Source organism: Mauremys mutica, chromosome 1, assembly GCF_020497125.1.
Source record: "Mauremys mutica isolate MM-2020 ecotype Southern chromosome 1, ASM2049712v1, whole genome shotgun sequence".
Classification (NCBI taxonomy): domain Eukaryota; kingdom Metazoa; phylum Chordata; order Testudines; family Geoemydidae; genus Mauremys; species Mauremys mutica.
In genome coordinates, this window is record NC_059072.1 from 53358789 (window position 1) to 53375714 (window position 16926).

The window sequence follows — 16926 nt, forward strand, 5'->3', positions numbered from 1 at the left end:
GCAATTATCACATGGGTGGGGTGCCAATTAATTTCTTTATTAAAGGGAAAAGGAAGTGGTGAGAATTTAACAATAAAATACAATGGGATGGTGTATAGACAATGATGGGGGGGTTCTTATTGAACAGTGTAGGGAGTTCTAACAGTGGGGTACAGTAAGTGGGGTTTAGTACACTGGGATACAGTACAGCTAATAAGCAAATCAACTTTATATAGGAACAGCTCTAGATACAGTGTGGAATGTAAAACATACTAAAAGGAAATGCAGAATAAAATGGTAGCGTCTATATAGAATGGTCAACAATCTTAGATAGAATGTATTAAGTGGTTGGTGGCCTTATACACAATGTAACACAATTGGCGATGAGAATAGTTCAGAGGGTAATGCAGACACGGGGGAAAAAAGCAGCAGGGGTTTGGGAAGTTCAGAGGGTGATGCAGACACAGGGGGAAAAAAGCAGCAAGGGGTTTGGGAAGTTCAGAGGGTGATGCAGACACAGGGGAAAAGAAAGCAGCAAGGGGTTTAGGAAGTTCAGAGGGTGATGAGGACACAGGGGAAAGCAGCAGCAAGAACCTTATCTATCCTCTAACTTAATCAAACTTATATAAAATGACAAGCAGCTTCTACAAAGTGACAAAACAGGTACAGAATACAATCAGGCAATGACTTTTTAAATCTATCTTAACCAATGACTAGGCAAAACAAATATCACAATTCTAAGCAAACTACAACAAGCAGCTATATGGAGTAACAAAACAACGAACTATAGCAAGGCAGGTGAGACTTACAAGCTTTATAATCTTAACAAACTATGACTTATTAAACTAAAGAAACAAAACCTATGGTGCACCTTATGCTATGGGGAAGTTACAGAGGGCAGAGTGGTATGTGCCCAGAATACAGCTCCCAAGGCAGCCCCCAAGGAAGCCAAGGGAGGTGGCTGCAGCAGTGGGTACAGCTGAAAACAATGAGTCCAAGGCAAAGCCCACAGGAGCAGAGCTTAGCAGCAGCGCAAACTTACTTTTAGTGGCAGAGTGCCACGGAGTTTGAGAGAGGTTTTTTTAAAACACAGACCAAGGTTTAGCTTGAGTCTGTGTGCTGGGGAGACAGAGCCAGCAGCTAAAATAATAAAACAAAAGTACAGAAAGTTTCACAGAGGGATTCTTACCAGCCCCCCAAGACAGCAGCAGAGGCAGAAGCAGCAAGAACATCAGAAGGCTCGGTACAGTCTAGATAATCAGGAGATTTCTCAGGCAGCAATTCGTTCTTCGTGGGGGGGGGGGTTCAAAAAACAGGGGTATGCTCAAAAATAAAACGAGAGCAGAGAAAGGACCCCCCAGAACCCCCTGGCTGATCAGACCAGGCAGCAATGCAGGAACCTTTCTAAAGTCTGTTCAGAAAATGTTTGTTTATAAAGGCAAACCCAAGCAGCTTCCCGCCAGTAACTCTGATTGGCCTCTCCTCTTACAGGGAGGAGAGAAGGCAGGGAGGAGACTGCGGGTAGCCGCAGGCATGTCTGGGCAAGTCCTGTGCAATAGGTGACTCAAAAGCACATGAGGTCTATGACTCATGCCCAGGATCTTAAAAACACAATAGGTCTTGCAGCTCTGGACATTGCCTACCCTACACCAAGCCCAGGTTTTAACAAGGTGATAACAGGACTAACCCTTTGAACAGGGCAGTGGTCCCACTTAGCACAAGTGGCCATCCCTTTGAGAAGGGCAATGGCTCTTGTTAAACAACTTAAGGGGCCCTCCCTTTGAGAAGGGCAGAGGCCCTGGTAAACAACTTAACAGCCAGGGAGGGGCGGCCACCGAGGAGAGCAAGAACAAAATGGAGTAAGGGAACAGCTTTAAGAAACAAAATGGAGCTGTAACAGACACATGCATGAAATAAAGAGCAGCTTATGCATCTGGTTTGTCATAAATAATTCTATACACTCCATTATGGGCTATATTTGCAGTGAGCAAGACATATGTCCGCCACCACCTTGATAACTTTGCTTTTAAGCTGTATCTCTTTCATCCACTCTTTCCGTTTTTGTTTCCTGTAGCCTTTTGGGGGCATATTCGGAAACTGTTTACATTTTTGGCACTACCATAAAACAATTAAGTATATACAAAATTTTCCTTTTCCAAATTAAGCTATTTTACTTAGGCTTTGTCTTCACTAGCACTTCTGTGAGTAAAACTTTTGTTGGTCTGAGGTGTGAAAAACACACCCCTGGCAGACATAATTTCACCAGCAGATGCTCTCCTGACATCATAGCAACTGGCACTCATTGGGAGTGGTTTAATTATGCCAATGAGAGGGCTACAGAGAGTGGCTACACAGGAGACCTTACAGCAGTGCAGCTACAGCAGTACAGCTGTGCCGCTGTAGTGTAGACATAGCCTTAGGGAGAAAAAGCAGCCAGCAAACGTGAAAAACTACTGAATATGATATCATTTCAATCAGAGATTCTCAAACTGTGGCTCGGGACCCTAAAGTGGCTTGTGACCCTGTTTTAATGGGGTCACCAGGGCTGGTGTTAGACATGCTGGGGCCCGGGGCTGAAGCCAAAGCCCAATCCCTGCTGCCCAGGACCAATGCCTGAGCCCCACCTCCCTGGGCCAAAGCCGAAGACCAAGGGTTTCACCCCTAGGTGGTGGGGCTCAGATTACAGGCCTTCCATCTGGAGCTGAAGCCCTTGGATTTCAGCTTAGCACTCCCACCCCCCTGCCCCGGACAGGGGGGCTCGGGCTTTAGCTTTGGCCTCCCCCCCAGGGCAATGGGGCTCGGGCAGGGACAGGCTTCAGTCCTTCATCCTAGGGTTGTGTAGTAATTTTTGTTGGCAGAAGGGAGCCGCGGTGCAATTAAGTTTGAGAACCCCTGATTTCAATAAACTTTTAAACAAAAGGTGTTTACTGGCTGTTTGCTGGGATAAGTTTGATTGCAATGTGCATGCGGGGACACACCCACACCCACCCACACATACACACAAAGATTAGGGTATAAACCTATCAAAGACAGTCACAGTGGATCAGGCCAATATCTATTCTGAGTTACACCTACTGACATAAATTAAATTAAGCTGAACGGGTGATACTGAGAGTAGAATGTGGCCCAGTATGTAGTAGAAAAATGTAATCAGATGGATTGGCAGTGGCACATACACAGCTGTGATTTTCTGACTAACTTATATGACTTTGCTTTTTACTTGCAAGCCAGCCAGATTTTAGACTTGATTACATACACTTGTTCCAGAGAGCGAGTCTTCTGTTGTCCCAAGCGGTCCCTCCTTTTAACAGGCGGCCAAGGTCTCTTTCCATTCCTGATTCTCATTTCCTAACAAATTATCTACCCTGTTTGACAGTTGGGACTCAAAAACTGGGAGGGAGAGTGTTCCTATGGAAAATACACAGACACAGACAGCAGGGACAGCTGCTTTAATTTCTAGTGTTCTTTTTTGACAAACTGTTGCAAATGAACCACAAACACAGGCAATAATCTTGGGGTTTCACTTTCAGTATTGATAAAAGCCTCCTTAAAGCAGCTTTAACATCGTCAAGTTGAGCAGTCAAGTTTCTCTTTCTGACAGATAGATCTTGTGTCATTGTTGTAGACGCCGTATAATTTGAGGCTTTCCTTAGCTGGTCTTTGATTTAAATTGTGTATCAGGTTTTTTATGTGTTTTTTTTTTTATTTTATTTTTTTCTTCAGGAAAAGACCCCACACCCACACCCACACCCACAGGTATATTCTGGGACACTCTAAAACAAATGCAAGCATGTAAAAGTGCTATTTGGGGACTTGGTTCTGACCCTTGTGGGGATGTACCACCTCCACTGGGATGAAAAATACTTTTTTGGGGGGGGACAACAATATAAATGAAGTTCAATAATAACTATCTAGAAGGCAAGAAGTTACCACTTGTAAATAGCCAAGGCACTGATCAGTGTTGTGACACAGCCTACCCAGGAGTCAGTTCAAATCAAAGGCACAGGCCCATTCACTTAGAATAGAACAAAAGGGAATGTTACCACATTGTATGTACATGGTATATCCCTGATTATTACATTTGCCCTTGAAAACTAGTGAAGTGCTAATGTTATTGTATCCACTTGTCTGTTTCCTGTGATTGCTGTCCTTGTACTTAATTAACCCTAGAACAATAATGTGTGTTAGTGTTTAAGTGTGAAGGATTGTCTCTGGCTTTCATATTGTGTTTACACATTATGTTTACTCACTGGAGATTGGAGCCTTGGAAATGTAAATAATGAAACATGTAGACTTCAAAGAGTGGGTCCTTGTGTGTTCAACAATGGGAGGTCTACAGACCCAGGCTGTGCTGAAAACACTTGTCAGAGTGTTTTCAACTATAAGAAGGAAACTGGGGGGCGATTCTTCATCTCTCATCTATTTGGCTGCTGCCAGAGGGTGCTCCAGATATTACAAACTTTGACTCATCTGTTATTTATTCTACCTGCTTTAACGTCTCAATAACTCCTTTCTTTTTTCTTAGCTAATAAATCTTTAGTTAGCTTACTAAAGCATTGTTTTTGGTATGAGATCCAGAGCATCCGTTGACCTGAGGTAAGTGACCAACCCTTTGGGGTTGGAAGAACTTAATGTAAAGTGATTTTTGGTTTTAATAACCTTTTATCGCAAAGTCCAGTTTGTCAGAGTGGCACGATATGCTGGAGAGCCTAAAGGGACAGTCTGTGGCTCCTTGGTAAAGCTAATACAGTGATCCAAGAGTGCACACTTCTTACTGGTTTGGTAAGATCTAATTATAGAATATACCACCAGTTTAGGGTGTCTACCCTGTTTTCACACAGTCTGACCTAAGATTGGCACTCTCAGTTGTGAGCCACATGCCAGGCAATGTGACAACTGTTGTGGGTTGTCTCTCCAATTTTAAAAGGCCAGTTACAAGACATCCTAATAAAGGGTAAACTGACATGGGGTGCTCAATAATGGCCAGGTAGTCAGCAAGCAGGCACTCAGAAATAAAAGACTGAACTTCCATTGATTTCTGTGGGACAGCCCTTAAGCAGCTATGCTGGGAGGCATAATGGCGCCGAGCATCTGTAGTAGCAGGAAACATAAAGGTGGAATAAAGCCACCTTTACAGTCACACCCCTTAACTGTGCAAAGTTTGATCTTGTTGCAGCCCTGAATCTAGCCACATCACTTTAGAACTCCTTTTTAAAATTATTATACCAAAATTCCTGGGAAAGTCATAGCCTGAAATGAGATATGTGGAACTACAGGAAGACTTGTTTGGTGGATGTTAGTGTGGGGCATGTTTAAAAATTCAGGCTTATAATGGGAAGCTAGCTTCAACCTTAGCTGGGGCTCTGTCACTCACTACAGTTAATGCAGATTTAGTGCTTATCAAAGGTGTTCTGAAAATCCTGAAGTCTGAAGGTATCTGCACAACAAGCAAAATATGGGAAATGGCAGTATCCAGGGTACAATTCTTCTCCCATGTGTCTCAGTTGTGTTTGAAAAGAACCACTTCTCGATGTTATAGGACAGATCATTCGCCATGCCTTTCAAGAAGTTTGAATGCCAAAAAATCTACAAGTTGTGGTGATTTTTTTTTCCAGGATTTGGGAAACGAACTGTGACCAAGCTGCTTTCACTGCCTAATTCTTTTTCAGATTGGACATACTGCATATATCATGACTGACAAAGTAAGAGATGCAAGGAAAAATTCTGTCATCTTAACACAAGGTTTTTCCCTGCAGATAATAGATGCACTTAACAGAAAATAATCTATTTGAGACATGTACAGAAAAACTTGTACTAGTGCTTGATAGATGCAACGCAGCAGGAATGCATTTGGGTAAGAGCTTTGATCAGAAACTCTTGGAGATGCTGGACTATGAAAATGACTTTAGTTGCGCATCACATTATTTATCTTTGCTTGCAGGCAAGGAGTCATTAATTGGAAACAAACTAAAACCCCAGCAGGATATCCACTCTGGGCTAGATAAACCTACCATGGTATTACACTGAGTGCAGGGAAATTAATATTTGTCCTCATTTCATAACTGAATGTGCTGATGACCATTAATTGTATTTAAAAATCTTCTCCCCAGTATATCCTCAAGAGATGCAAAGTCTCATATCTACATGATAAACAATACAAAAATATAGAGAAGAACTGAGCAGGTACATTAGCATAAGAGCAGAAAGAACTCAGCTGCCATTGTGCTCTTTTCAACTTTTCTTATTTGTTTTTCTTGCTGCATATTGCCATTTCAATAGACTCACAGGTAGCTTTTGTAACAAATGTTTTTTTCATTTCATAGCAATACAAATAACAGGTCTTGAATATAACAATGACAAACTAGCCTACAAAAATGTTATAATCAACATAGATTTCCCCAAATACATTATAATTACAGAAACAGCAGTGCTAAAAAGCTGTGGTCTCATCTACTGGGAAAACTCAATGGCTCCTTCAATATTTCTAGTTTCTCACCTTTAATGGGATAATTTAGCAGTCCCCAAATGTGCTACTTTGTAAAACACACAGGTGAATTGATTCAGAGTCTCATAAGGACATTTTTCTTATACTGGGTATGAATCTAAAAAAGTGCTAGCAAGTTGGCACTCACAAGGAGTGACTATATCAAATACCCAGCTCTCCCTTTTTTAGGAGTCAGCTTACTCCATTATCTGTGATTATTCTGGTGTTATTGACAGACAGACATGGCCATTTTGGCATTGCAAGCCCAGCCCCCCATTTATTGTTTATCCTGTGGTGTAGAGTATTTGAGCCCTCAGTGGTATGCATGCCATATACAAAACTCAGTTGGAGTTTGACAAGTGGGTCCCAATCCTGCATGAACTCCACACACCTGGACTCCCACTTGTCCAAGGAACCCCACTGAAGTCAGTGGGGCTCTTTGTGGGGCAGTGAACTACCCCTGCAAAGCTCACTGATCTGGATCACTGAGTGTAGCCTCCGAATTTGACATTCCCACATGTACCCCAGAATTTGACAGTACTGCAATCAGCCATTTTGTATGTTCAGTCATGTTGAAACCTGAACATCCCATAGCTAGAAATAATCTTAGGCCCTGACAGGCAAGGCAGTGAAGCTGCATGTTTGTAATTTTGCTATCAGAATGAGATAAGAAGTGAATGTACTGTGAAAACAGAAGGAATGTTTGGACAGTCGCCCTTGGTTTTATGTCCCTCTGACATGTAAGTTTTATTGTTATGTTTTGCTGATAAGGAGAATAATAAATTGTTATTGGTTGTTGCTAGGGAAATTGTTAGCCCATTAGGGGCTGCAATGAGTTACATGCTTTGGCCGGAGAAAATTTATAAAACATTTAGTTAAAAGGTGAGCTTTGGAGTAATCCAAGGAAGCTTTTCTTTGGGCAAGGATCTGACACCTAAGTTCTCCAACAGCTAGATGGAAGGAGTGGCCCCTGGAAGCCTGGCTGTTGATTCCTTGAAACATCTTAACCTTGGTAAATATAAAGGTTTAAGATGCTCTGAACCTACTGCTACAGCATGTGTGTGCATGCGTGTGCGCGCACCCTGGAGACCTAATAAAAAAGTAGTTTTAGGTGAAAGCACTCTGGTTTGTTTCAATCATATATCAGACGGAGGAGCTGTGCCCCCATTTATTAATTTCTGCCACTGCCTAGAGAGAAACAGTTAAGCTACTACTGCTTCAGGTTCTGAAAACCCTGGGTAACACCAGCACTTACATTAACTTGCAGAAACTAAATATAAAAAAGACTCCTCATTTTAATGCATTATTTATGTGGCAAATAGTTGGATGCTTTTGTTTGTTTGAAATTTCATCTTTACTAGTCATATTGCAATGACTAAGACACTAGAGTGACTAGTAGATCTATTTATGGTTTCTGTTCTGACCCTTCCAAGTATTCTCTTAGTCCTCCTGACAAGTGCAGTGTGGGGGGTTAAGTTATGTTTTCACACAAAATGTAGGAATAAACATGCAACACACAGGTATGCTGGTAAGCAACTGGTCATTATTCCCTAGCTCCAGTCACATGTTGTGGTTCAAGGTTACAAAAGTGTATACCCACATCAAATGGCAGGAGTCAGTATCACTGATTTTGATGGCTATTGTAATACTGTTCACAATATGAAAGCCATGTCATGCTTCTCTGCAGATGTGTAAAGTTAAGACTTAATTGTTACTTAATCACTGTCTTTCAGTTCACTAGGGTATATAATATATCTTACAGCTATGATGGCGTGTCACAGAGTGTGGGGGTGTCCGGCCCTGCACCCCTCTTCCTGGGACTCACAGTGACTCTCAGCCAGCCAGTAAAACAGAAGGTTTATTGGACAACAGGAACACAGGATACAGCAGAGCTCGTGTTCAGAGCCAGGACCCCTCAATCAGGCCCTTCTGGGGGTTCAGGGTGTCTGGATTCCAGCCTAGGTTCCCCTGCAAACCCACCACCCAGGTCCCAAACCGAAGACTGAAAAAACTCACTCCACCCTCCACTCCTTTCCTTTGTCTAGCTTCCCGGGCAGGGGTGTCGACCTCCCCTCCCCCCTGCCTAGCTCATGTTACAGGTTGCATACCTGTCTCTCACCTATCTCCGACAGCCCCTATTCCACCACATGGCGGTTATCATTTAATGACCTAGCACCTAGGGTGAGAGCATTCTCAAGTGATGATGTGTTACAAAAGAAAATAAACAAGCACAACAGGAATAGCTTTTTCTTACTAGCCCCTTTGAAAGAGGATCCATTTACTTTTTCTTTCCAATGGCAAAAACGCATTCCTTTTTTTTAATGTATATAATTAATTTTCATATAGAAAAGACTAGAGGATGTAACACGGGATATCAAACTATAGTATTTTACAGAGACCAGATGAGCAAGTGATATCTTTTACTGGACCAACTTCTGTTGGTCAGAGAGACAAACTTTCAAGTTCTATATTAGCTCAAAAGCTTGTCTCTCTGACCAACAGAAGTTGATCCAATAGAAGAGATTACCTCACCCACCTTGTCTTGCTAATATCCTGTGATCAACATGGCTACAACAATATTGCATATAGTATTTTAGACAGTTTGCTATGGTCATGTCTGACATATGCATTTCATTCATAGAAAAACTCGTCTTAGATTGTCATGCTCTGTTACCTTCTTAGCTGATGGTATGCAGTGACCCAGACTCTTTGTTGCATGGGGTTTATTTTGGTTGCAACCCAGAAAGGGGGCCATAATGGTTGTCTTCCTAATTAACTGCCCAGCTTCTGGGGTCTGTGCCAGCTGACTATAATTCCTTTCCAACTGTTCTTTGCACCTTGCACAGGTAGCTATGGAAAGGGAGATATAGGAGCCAGCTATGTGACCTCTATACCTGCTGGGGACTTCTCCATGTGAGGGATATCCCCAGCTTGGGGGCTAGGATCAGTCTTTGGAGTGATGTGGGGCAGCAGATCTGCCCCTTTAGTTCAAGACATTGTCAACTGCCTCCACAAAACTAGGATATATGTACCACAACCTATATTAAAAAGAATCTTTTTTGGTTATGGCCAAAATTTTCACATTTGGATCTGTAAAGTATGGCATTGAAATATGTGACCTAAGTTTCATAGGTCCTGAGCATCCACAGATCAGTTGTAACCAAAATTCGGGGTGGGGGGGAATTTACTAAAGGACACTCTCTGGGAATACATGTGAAGAGAGTCAGAGAAACATGACCTGCCAAGAACCACACATCATTATGATAACAGCAGTTGGAAATGCAATATATTTTCTCCTTTCATGTAACAGAGATTGCAGCACAACTGTGAAAAGGCTAAATGAGAATTTATGCATTTCAGTAAGAATCCTTTTATTCCAAATCAGATGCATGGATAATCAATTTAAAACTGAGTAAATGGTAACCACAAATGAAAATGTCTTTAATGTTTCATTAGCATTCTCCCCATTAAATCACCATCCTGCATTGCTTCCAGAGGTAGGTAGCTTGTTTACTCTTTAAGAATAATATGCAAAAGAGGAAAGGGACACATGAAATAAACAGAAGTATGCAGAGTGAGTGAGTTTTAGAATTTTCTTTCTAAGATATCTGAACCAGTATGTTAGTTTTCTCTAATTTCTTAATGTTTTTCTTCACTGCAATGCTCTTCCATTGTAAAACTCTGAAGTTTAAGGCCATTCTAGATCAGCAGTGAAGACATCATACCTTTTTGTCCTGAACATCTTTTATACATTCACTATATCTCTTTCGGACACACAAATTCCAAGAATAGCATTAAGACACAGCTGGAGGAGTGCTGTGTCATTATTCTCTTTTATTGTTAATGACTGAGAGTAATAAAAAAAATCTTGGGTTAGGATTCCAATAAAATAGATTATTTATTTAATGGGATTTATCCATCTGAATTCAGCTATGAATTCATCTGGAAATAAAAATTGCACATTATCTGGTAAATTGGCAAAATATTTATATATGTACCGCTACATTCTATTGTATCAAATCAAAACTGCATTGTGCCATAGGGCCTATTTCACTAGCAGCTAATGGGAAACCTCCTATAGCTCAGTACCAAAGGCAAGTGCTTTTGGAGGAGGAGGTTCCGTGCTATATTCCTTCTGCTGCCACTCGGATGTTTTAAATGGTCCCCATTATAATATTAATTAGAAAAATGCATGAGCAATGAGAAGACTCAAGATCTTTTTTAAATCTACCAGAAGAATTGCATCCTCACACAACTGAAGGTCCATGCTGCAAAAAGAACATGTGATAAAAAAACCTCTTTCTTTGTGACTTGGGTTGCAACTATAAATAATGAACCTCCTGGATACCTCATTGAATGGTCTCACTGCATGTTTTCCTGCTAGCTTTATCTTTATCCTGTGGTCCCTGTTTAGACAAGTTCCTTAAGACTCTATCTCAGACATTCTATGAAAGGAGCAAACACTATGCAACCTTGGCAGAGATCATTACCAAAACACACACATATCTTTATAAGCTTACTTCATGGCTCCTAATGTATAACTCTGTCACAATAGTGTCTTTAAGTGCAAAGTGAAACGGAGCAATTCTTCCTTCCAAAACACTCAGGGGGCTCCCCTGTGACAGGCGTGGAGATGGCTGAATATATCTCACCAGATATGAAAATATTTTTCAGATGTGAAAAATAAATAGAAACATGATAAACAAAGAAGAAATATAAAATAAAAAGTACAGGTACAGTGAGACGTTATTTATTAGTGTGCCCTATAGAGTATTGGTTTGGATGACATACCTCACATTTCACTCTTAGTTGTGAATGTCTGGGCTTTTACTGCACTCTGGAAATCTCCAGCATGTTTAATGTTCTATTAGTGTAGAGTTTTGAGGGTGTGTGAATGGTGTGTTTTATTTGTGTTCTCTTGACTCATATTGAGTTAAAGACATAAAGCATAATTAGAAATTAAAGTAGAATGCATGAAACTAACTAGATATTTCTGCATCATTAACAGCTGTCTAATCTCTCTCTCCCTCCTAATGTAATAGAATGGGTACAGTGCCCTCTGCTAGCTACTATATCCAGTCTCATCAGATGTGGGTGTTCTTGGTAATTGCAAGGTGTTGATCTTCAAAGAAATCAGCTTTGAAGAATAGGTTACATATCGGAGTTAGCCATAGGCAACTTTGCTTTATCAAAACCTCAGTCCTCATGATTTGGTTTTGGAAACCCCAAATCAAAGCCACCAAAATACAAAAGATTATTTAAAATCCCAAGACTCCACATTACCAAAAAGCACACAGGAGCAGACAAGAAATCTCACCTACTTGCTGTGCATTTCTGATATTGATGGAAGGCCTATTGCCATCTGGTGTCTTCTAATGAGAACATCTCTTGATAAGCAGGAGGGTAGAAAGGGGATCCCCAGCTCCTAGGAAGGTGAGGCAATGCTGAGGCAATTCCATCCCCAGGTGAGAAAAGAACATGGAATGGGGACTCTTCACCCAAAGACCCTACCCAAAGGGTACCCAGGAATGTACCTGTCTGTGCAGGTGTCATGGTGCACCCTCCCATTTTCTATCCTAGCACCCTATGACTTCATACATTCTCTCACACCTATTAGCAGGTACTACTTGAATCTGGAGGTATATGTTTTGATTCTGTGCTATCAGGGATTAGTATGGACATCACTATGAGGAGATGCACCTATATATCTCCATATGTCATGCATCACTGCAAAGAACTTACCCCTCTGCTTTACAGGTATTTGTGTCTGACTGTGGCCTGCCACTTTTCATGGGAAACATTTGTGCACACAAACTACTCATCCAATGACATTTTCCATTTTTTGGCCCTGTCCCAGGATAGTCTGGCAGACACTAGGAAGTTGCAAAAACCTGTGGGTACAATTTGCATTTGTCTTGGCTCGTTCTTTCCAAGTGAAGTTTACTTTATTATTTATTTATTTTTGCTTGTCTCTTACACCACAGTTTGGGCCTTAATGATAAAATATTTGAAGTAAAGGGTGTCCCTTACAAACATAGTTAGTTGTAATATATTTATGTTGTGTACTTCAATCAAGAATGAAAATAAATAAACTGAATTTTAGTTGTGGACTCTATAGTAATTTGTTCTGAAAAATGTTAAACAACTAAGAAATGAAATACTAAAGAGTGGCCATTGCTCTTAAGAAATTAAACACCTCAATAATTAGGTACCTCAAGTGAAATGAAAATAATGAGTGAATGACAGGTCATTTTACAGCAGAGAATAATTTGTTGCTATGGACAATGTTGGTGCTATCAGAAAAGGAATTTAACTTTCTAATGATCTTTTCATTCAAATTTGATTAAGTCTGTATCACAGTTTTATTTCGTGTGGTGAGCATAACTGCTAGGAAAGATGTTATAATTATCTAACAGAGTCAGGGACTACAAATAAATAAATAAGTAAAATAAATCAGAGGTGGCGAGAAAGTGTTAGCCTTAACTCAGGAAAGCTTACATACTATAGCATACACTGAATGTGGAAAAATATCCACTATCCATTAGCACACATCAGAGGACATTAAAGAGAGTATTATCATTAATAATAATGCTTTTGTTATATTAAAATAACCCCTTATTATTTAGGTCAGATTGTGATACCTTTCCTCACATTGAGTAGCACCTTACTCCACAAACAGTCCTGGAGTAATACTATTGGAGTCCATGGTCCACTTGTGGCATAAGGTTCTATGACCTAGGCCAGAATCTGTTTAAGTGATGCAAAGTAGTTTTAAAACAAGTGGAGAAAACCAATGGAAATTTTCCCTTATACAGGGGAAATCTTTGCTGGCAAACAGTTGCTGGAGGTGGCTATGACACTTCCTGAGCCAGCTGCCCCCACATCTCTGGCAAAAGGGGAGTGAGAGATATATCACGGGTGTTCCAGGAGTGGGATGTGGACATAGGGAGGATGGTGGAGTAGAGCTTCACTATGTCTGATCCCACACTGGTGCAAAGGCAGACCATATGCCAGCAGTGGATGTTAAAGCAAGCCCAGTCTGCTCTAATATCTGCTGAAACTGCATGGTCAAGGATCCGGGAGCCACAACCATCTCCCTGTGGCCACCATTCTCCATTACCTACAAGTGCAGCTAGGACATAGTCAGTGGTGCAAGTAGATTTTAATTCTTACCGGTACAGCGACTCATGGAGGGACCCGAAGAGGGGGACCAGCTAAAGGGAGGGCATGTGACCTCCCCACGTGACTCCTCCCACCCCACCTCCAGCCCTGTCCTCCGGCTGCTCTGTACATACCTCAGACAGGAGCCGCAGCTGCGGGGAAGCACTGGAGGTGGGGCTAGGGGTGGCACAGCCATGCCGGAGGAGCTGCCAGTGTGGGCTTTGCTCCATTTACCGCTTTGGTTCCCAGGGGAGCCCTGCGGTGTTCAGTGGATACAGAATGTGTCTTTCCGGTATGGCATGCTGGCAATAAATGTCTTAATGGTACAGAGTACCTGACCATACTGGCTTACTTGTACCACTGGACATAGTGGAGAACCAGGGCCAAAGTGAGTTAGGGTATCAGAATTGTCAATCTGAATGTGGATTTCAATTTAAGCTTTGCAGCAGCCAGCTTTTTCTTTTGCAGTGCCAATTCCATTTTACTCATCCATCACTATGTTGAAACCAAGTTCTGCTCTCAGTTGCAATAGTGAAGCCTCATCAACGTAATTAGAGTTACACCAGATATGGCCTTTATTCTTCCAAACACCTATTGAAAAGTAAGCAAATGAAAGAATAGAACCATTTTTTTAAATCGGCTATAGAGCGCAAAGTGAAAGAGAAGTAATCCTTGCCTTCGCTGAGCAACAATGCACAGTAATTCCAAACACTGTTTCTTTTCACTCTGGAGTAGGATGCACTAAAAGGTTGCTATTGATTTATAGCAGCAAAAACAAGCACTTGACATTGATTGGACATTATAGCTGCACAGTATTGATATCAAATATCAAATTTTGCTAAAGCACTCAAAATACATACATGTGTCCTTTTTACCCACTGAACACCAGTTACCAGTGTCCTATATTCCATATGAATAAAAATCTAACTACAGTATGAACTCTAATGTCATCTAGATTTAGCACCAGGATTGTTACATCAGTTCCTGATAGCAGTACTAGACTTCAAGATCTGTCATTGACTGAGCTGTTTTTACAGAATTTAATAATTCAAATAATTTTGGATTAAAAACTTGTCATGCATATTTTCCCATTAAAAATAGGGCTGTCAATTAATCGCAGTTAACTCATCCAATTAATGAAAAAAAATTAATCACAATTAAAAAAATTAAATGCGATTAATTGCAGTTTTAATTGCACTGTCAAACAATAGAATACCAATTGAAATTTATTAAATGTTTTGAATGCTTTTCTACATTTTCAAATATATTGATTTCAATTACAACACAGTATACAAAATAGACAATGCTCACTTTTGTTATTGTTATTTATGATTACAAACATTGGCACTGTAAAAATGGCAAACAAAAGAAATAGTATATTTCAATTCACCGCAAACAAGTACTGTAGTGCAATCTCTTTGTCATGAAAGTGCAACTTACAAATGTAGATTTTTTTTTGTTACATAACTGCACTCAAAAACAAAACAATGTAAAACCTTAGAGACTACAAGTACTCTCAGTCCTACTTCTTGTTCAGTTAATTGCTAAGACAAACAATTTTGTTTACATTTACGAGAGACAATGCTGCCTGCTTCTTGTTTACAATGTCACCTGAAAGTGAGAACAGGTGCATGAATGACACTTCTGTTGCCGGCATTCCAAGGACTTTATTTGTCAGATATGCTAAACATCCGTATGCTCCTTCATGCTTTTGCCACCATTCCAGATGACATGTTTCCATGCTGATGTTGCTCGTTAAAAAAATAATGCATTAATTAAATTTGTGGCTAAACTCCTTGGGGGAGAATTGTATGTCTCCTACTCTGTTTTACTCACATTCTGCCATATATTTCATGTTACAGTCTCGGATGATGACCCAGCACATGTTCATTTTAAGAACACTTTTACTGCAGATTTCACAAAATGCAAAGAAGATACCAATGTGAGATTTCTAAAGATAGCCACAAGATTTAAGAATCTGAAGTGCCTTCCAAAAATCTGAGAGGGATGAGGTGTAGAGCATGCTTTCAAAAGTCTTAAAAGAGCAACACTGATGCAGAAACTACAGAACCCAAATCACCAAAGAAGAAAATCAACTTTCTGCTGCTGGCATCTGACTGACTCAGATGATGAAAATGAATATGCATCAGTCCACACTGCTTTGGATGGTTATCAAGCAGAACCTGTTAACAGCATCAACGCATGTCCTCTCCAATGGTGGTTGAAGCATGAAGGGACATATGAAACTTTAGTGCATCTGGCACATAAATATCTTGCAACATCGGCTACAACAGTGCCATGCAAATGCCTGTTCTCACTTCCAGGTGACATTGTGAACAAGAAGCAGGCAGCATTATCTCCTGCAAAGGTAAATAGACTTGTTTGTCTGAGCGATTGGCTGAACAAGAAATAGGACTGAGTGGACTTGTAGGTTCTAAAGTTTTACATTGTTTTATTTTTGAATGCAGGGTTTTCTGTATATAATTCTACATTTGTAAGTTCAACTTTCATGATAAAGAGATTGCACTACTGTACTTGTATGAGGTGAATTGAAAAATACTATTTCTTTTGTTTTTTTCAGTGCAAATATTTGTAATCAAATATAAATATGATGTGAGCACTGCACACTTTGTATTCTGTTTTAAGTGAAATCAATATATTTGAAAATGTAGAAAACACTCAAAACTATTTAAATAAATGGTATCCTATTATTAACAGTGTGATTAATCATGTGATCATGATTTTTTTTAATTAAATAAAACCTATTTAAAATAAAACCTATTCAAAACAGCACATTTTCATACTAACTTAAATGTACGCAAACCCTTTCATTCTAATGGATCCTAAAGCATATAACAATATATAAATATAAATTATTTCACCCATCTGAAATGCACTTCTGAGCTGCAATAGGGTACCTGTTTAACAGCAACGTTATACAAACAATTTAGGACAGAAAGTGAATACTGTATGTGTCTGAAACTGATGGAGGAATTCAAAATGACTATATACAGTTACCCAAATGGAGTTTCACTGGGACAATGGGACCAATACTACTTTTGAAAAATGAGTTTGAAAGGTGCCAGTGGTTTTTTAGTGGCTAGACATACTTATGACCTCTTGATGTCTCACATGAAAAATGACAGCTTCAGCAGCATGCCGTCCCAAATATCAATATGGGATATTTTCATGTCGCAGGCCCATCAACAGAAATTCCGGGCCCCAGGGCCAGGACCATGGCCGGCCCTGGGGTGGGCCCAGGGCAGAAGTGACGAATGTGTCACTTCCAAGACTGCACATGC

The 16926-nt window shown here is 40.4% G+C and overlaps 1 long non-coding RNA gene across 1 annotated transcript in view; it reads right to left on the reverse strand.

Moving 5' to 3' along the window:
• Window positions 1-16926, reverse strand: part of LOC123362020 — a 43507-nt gene that overhangs the window by 8551 nt on the left and 18030 nt on the right. The gene's annotated exons all lie outside the window — the stretch shown is intronic.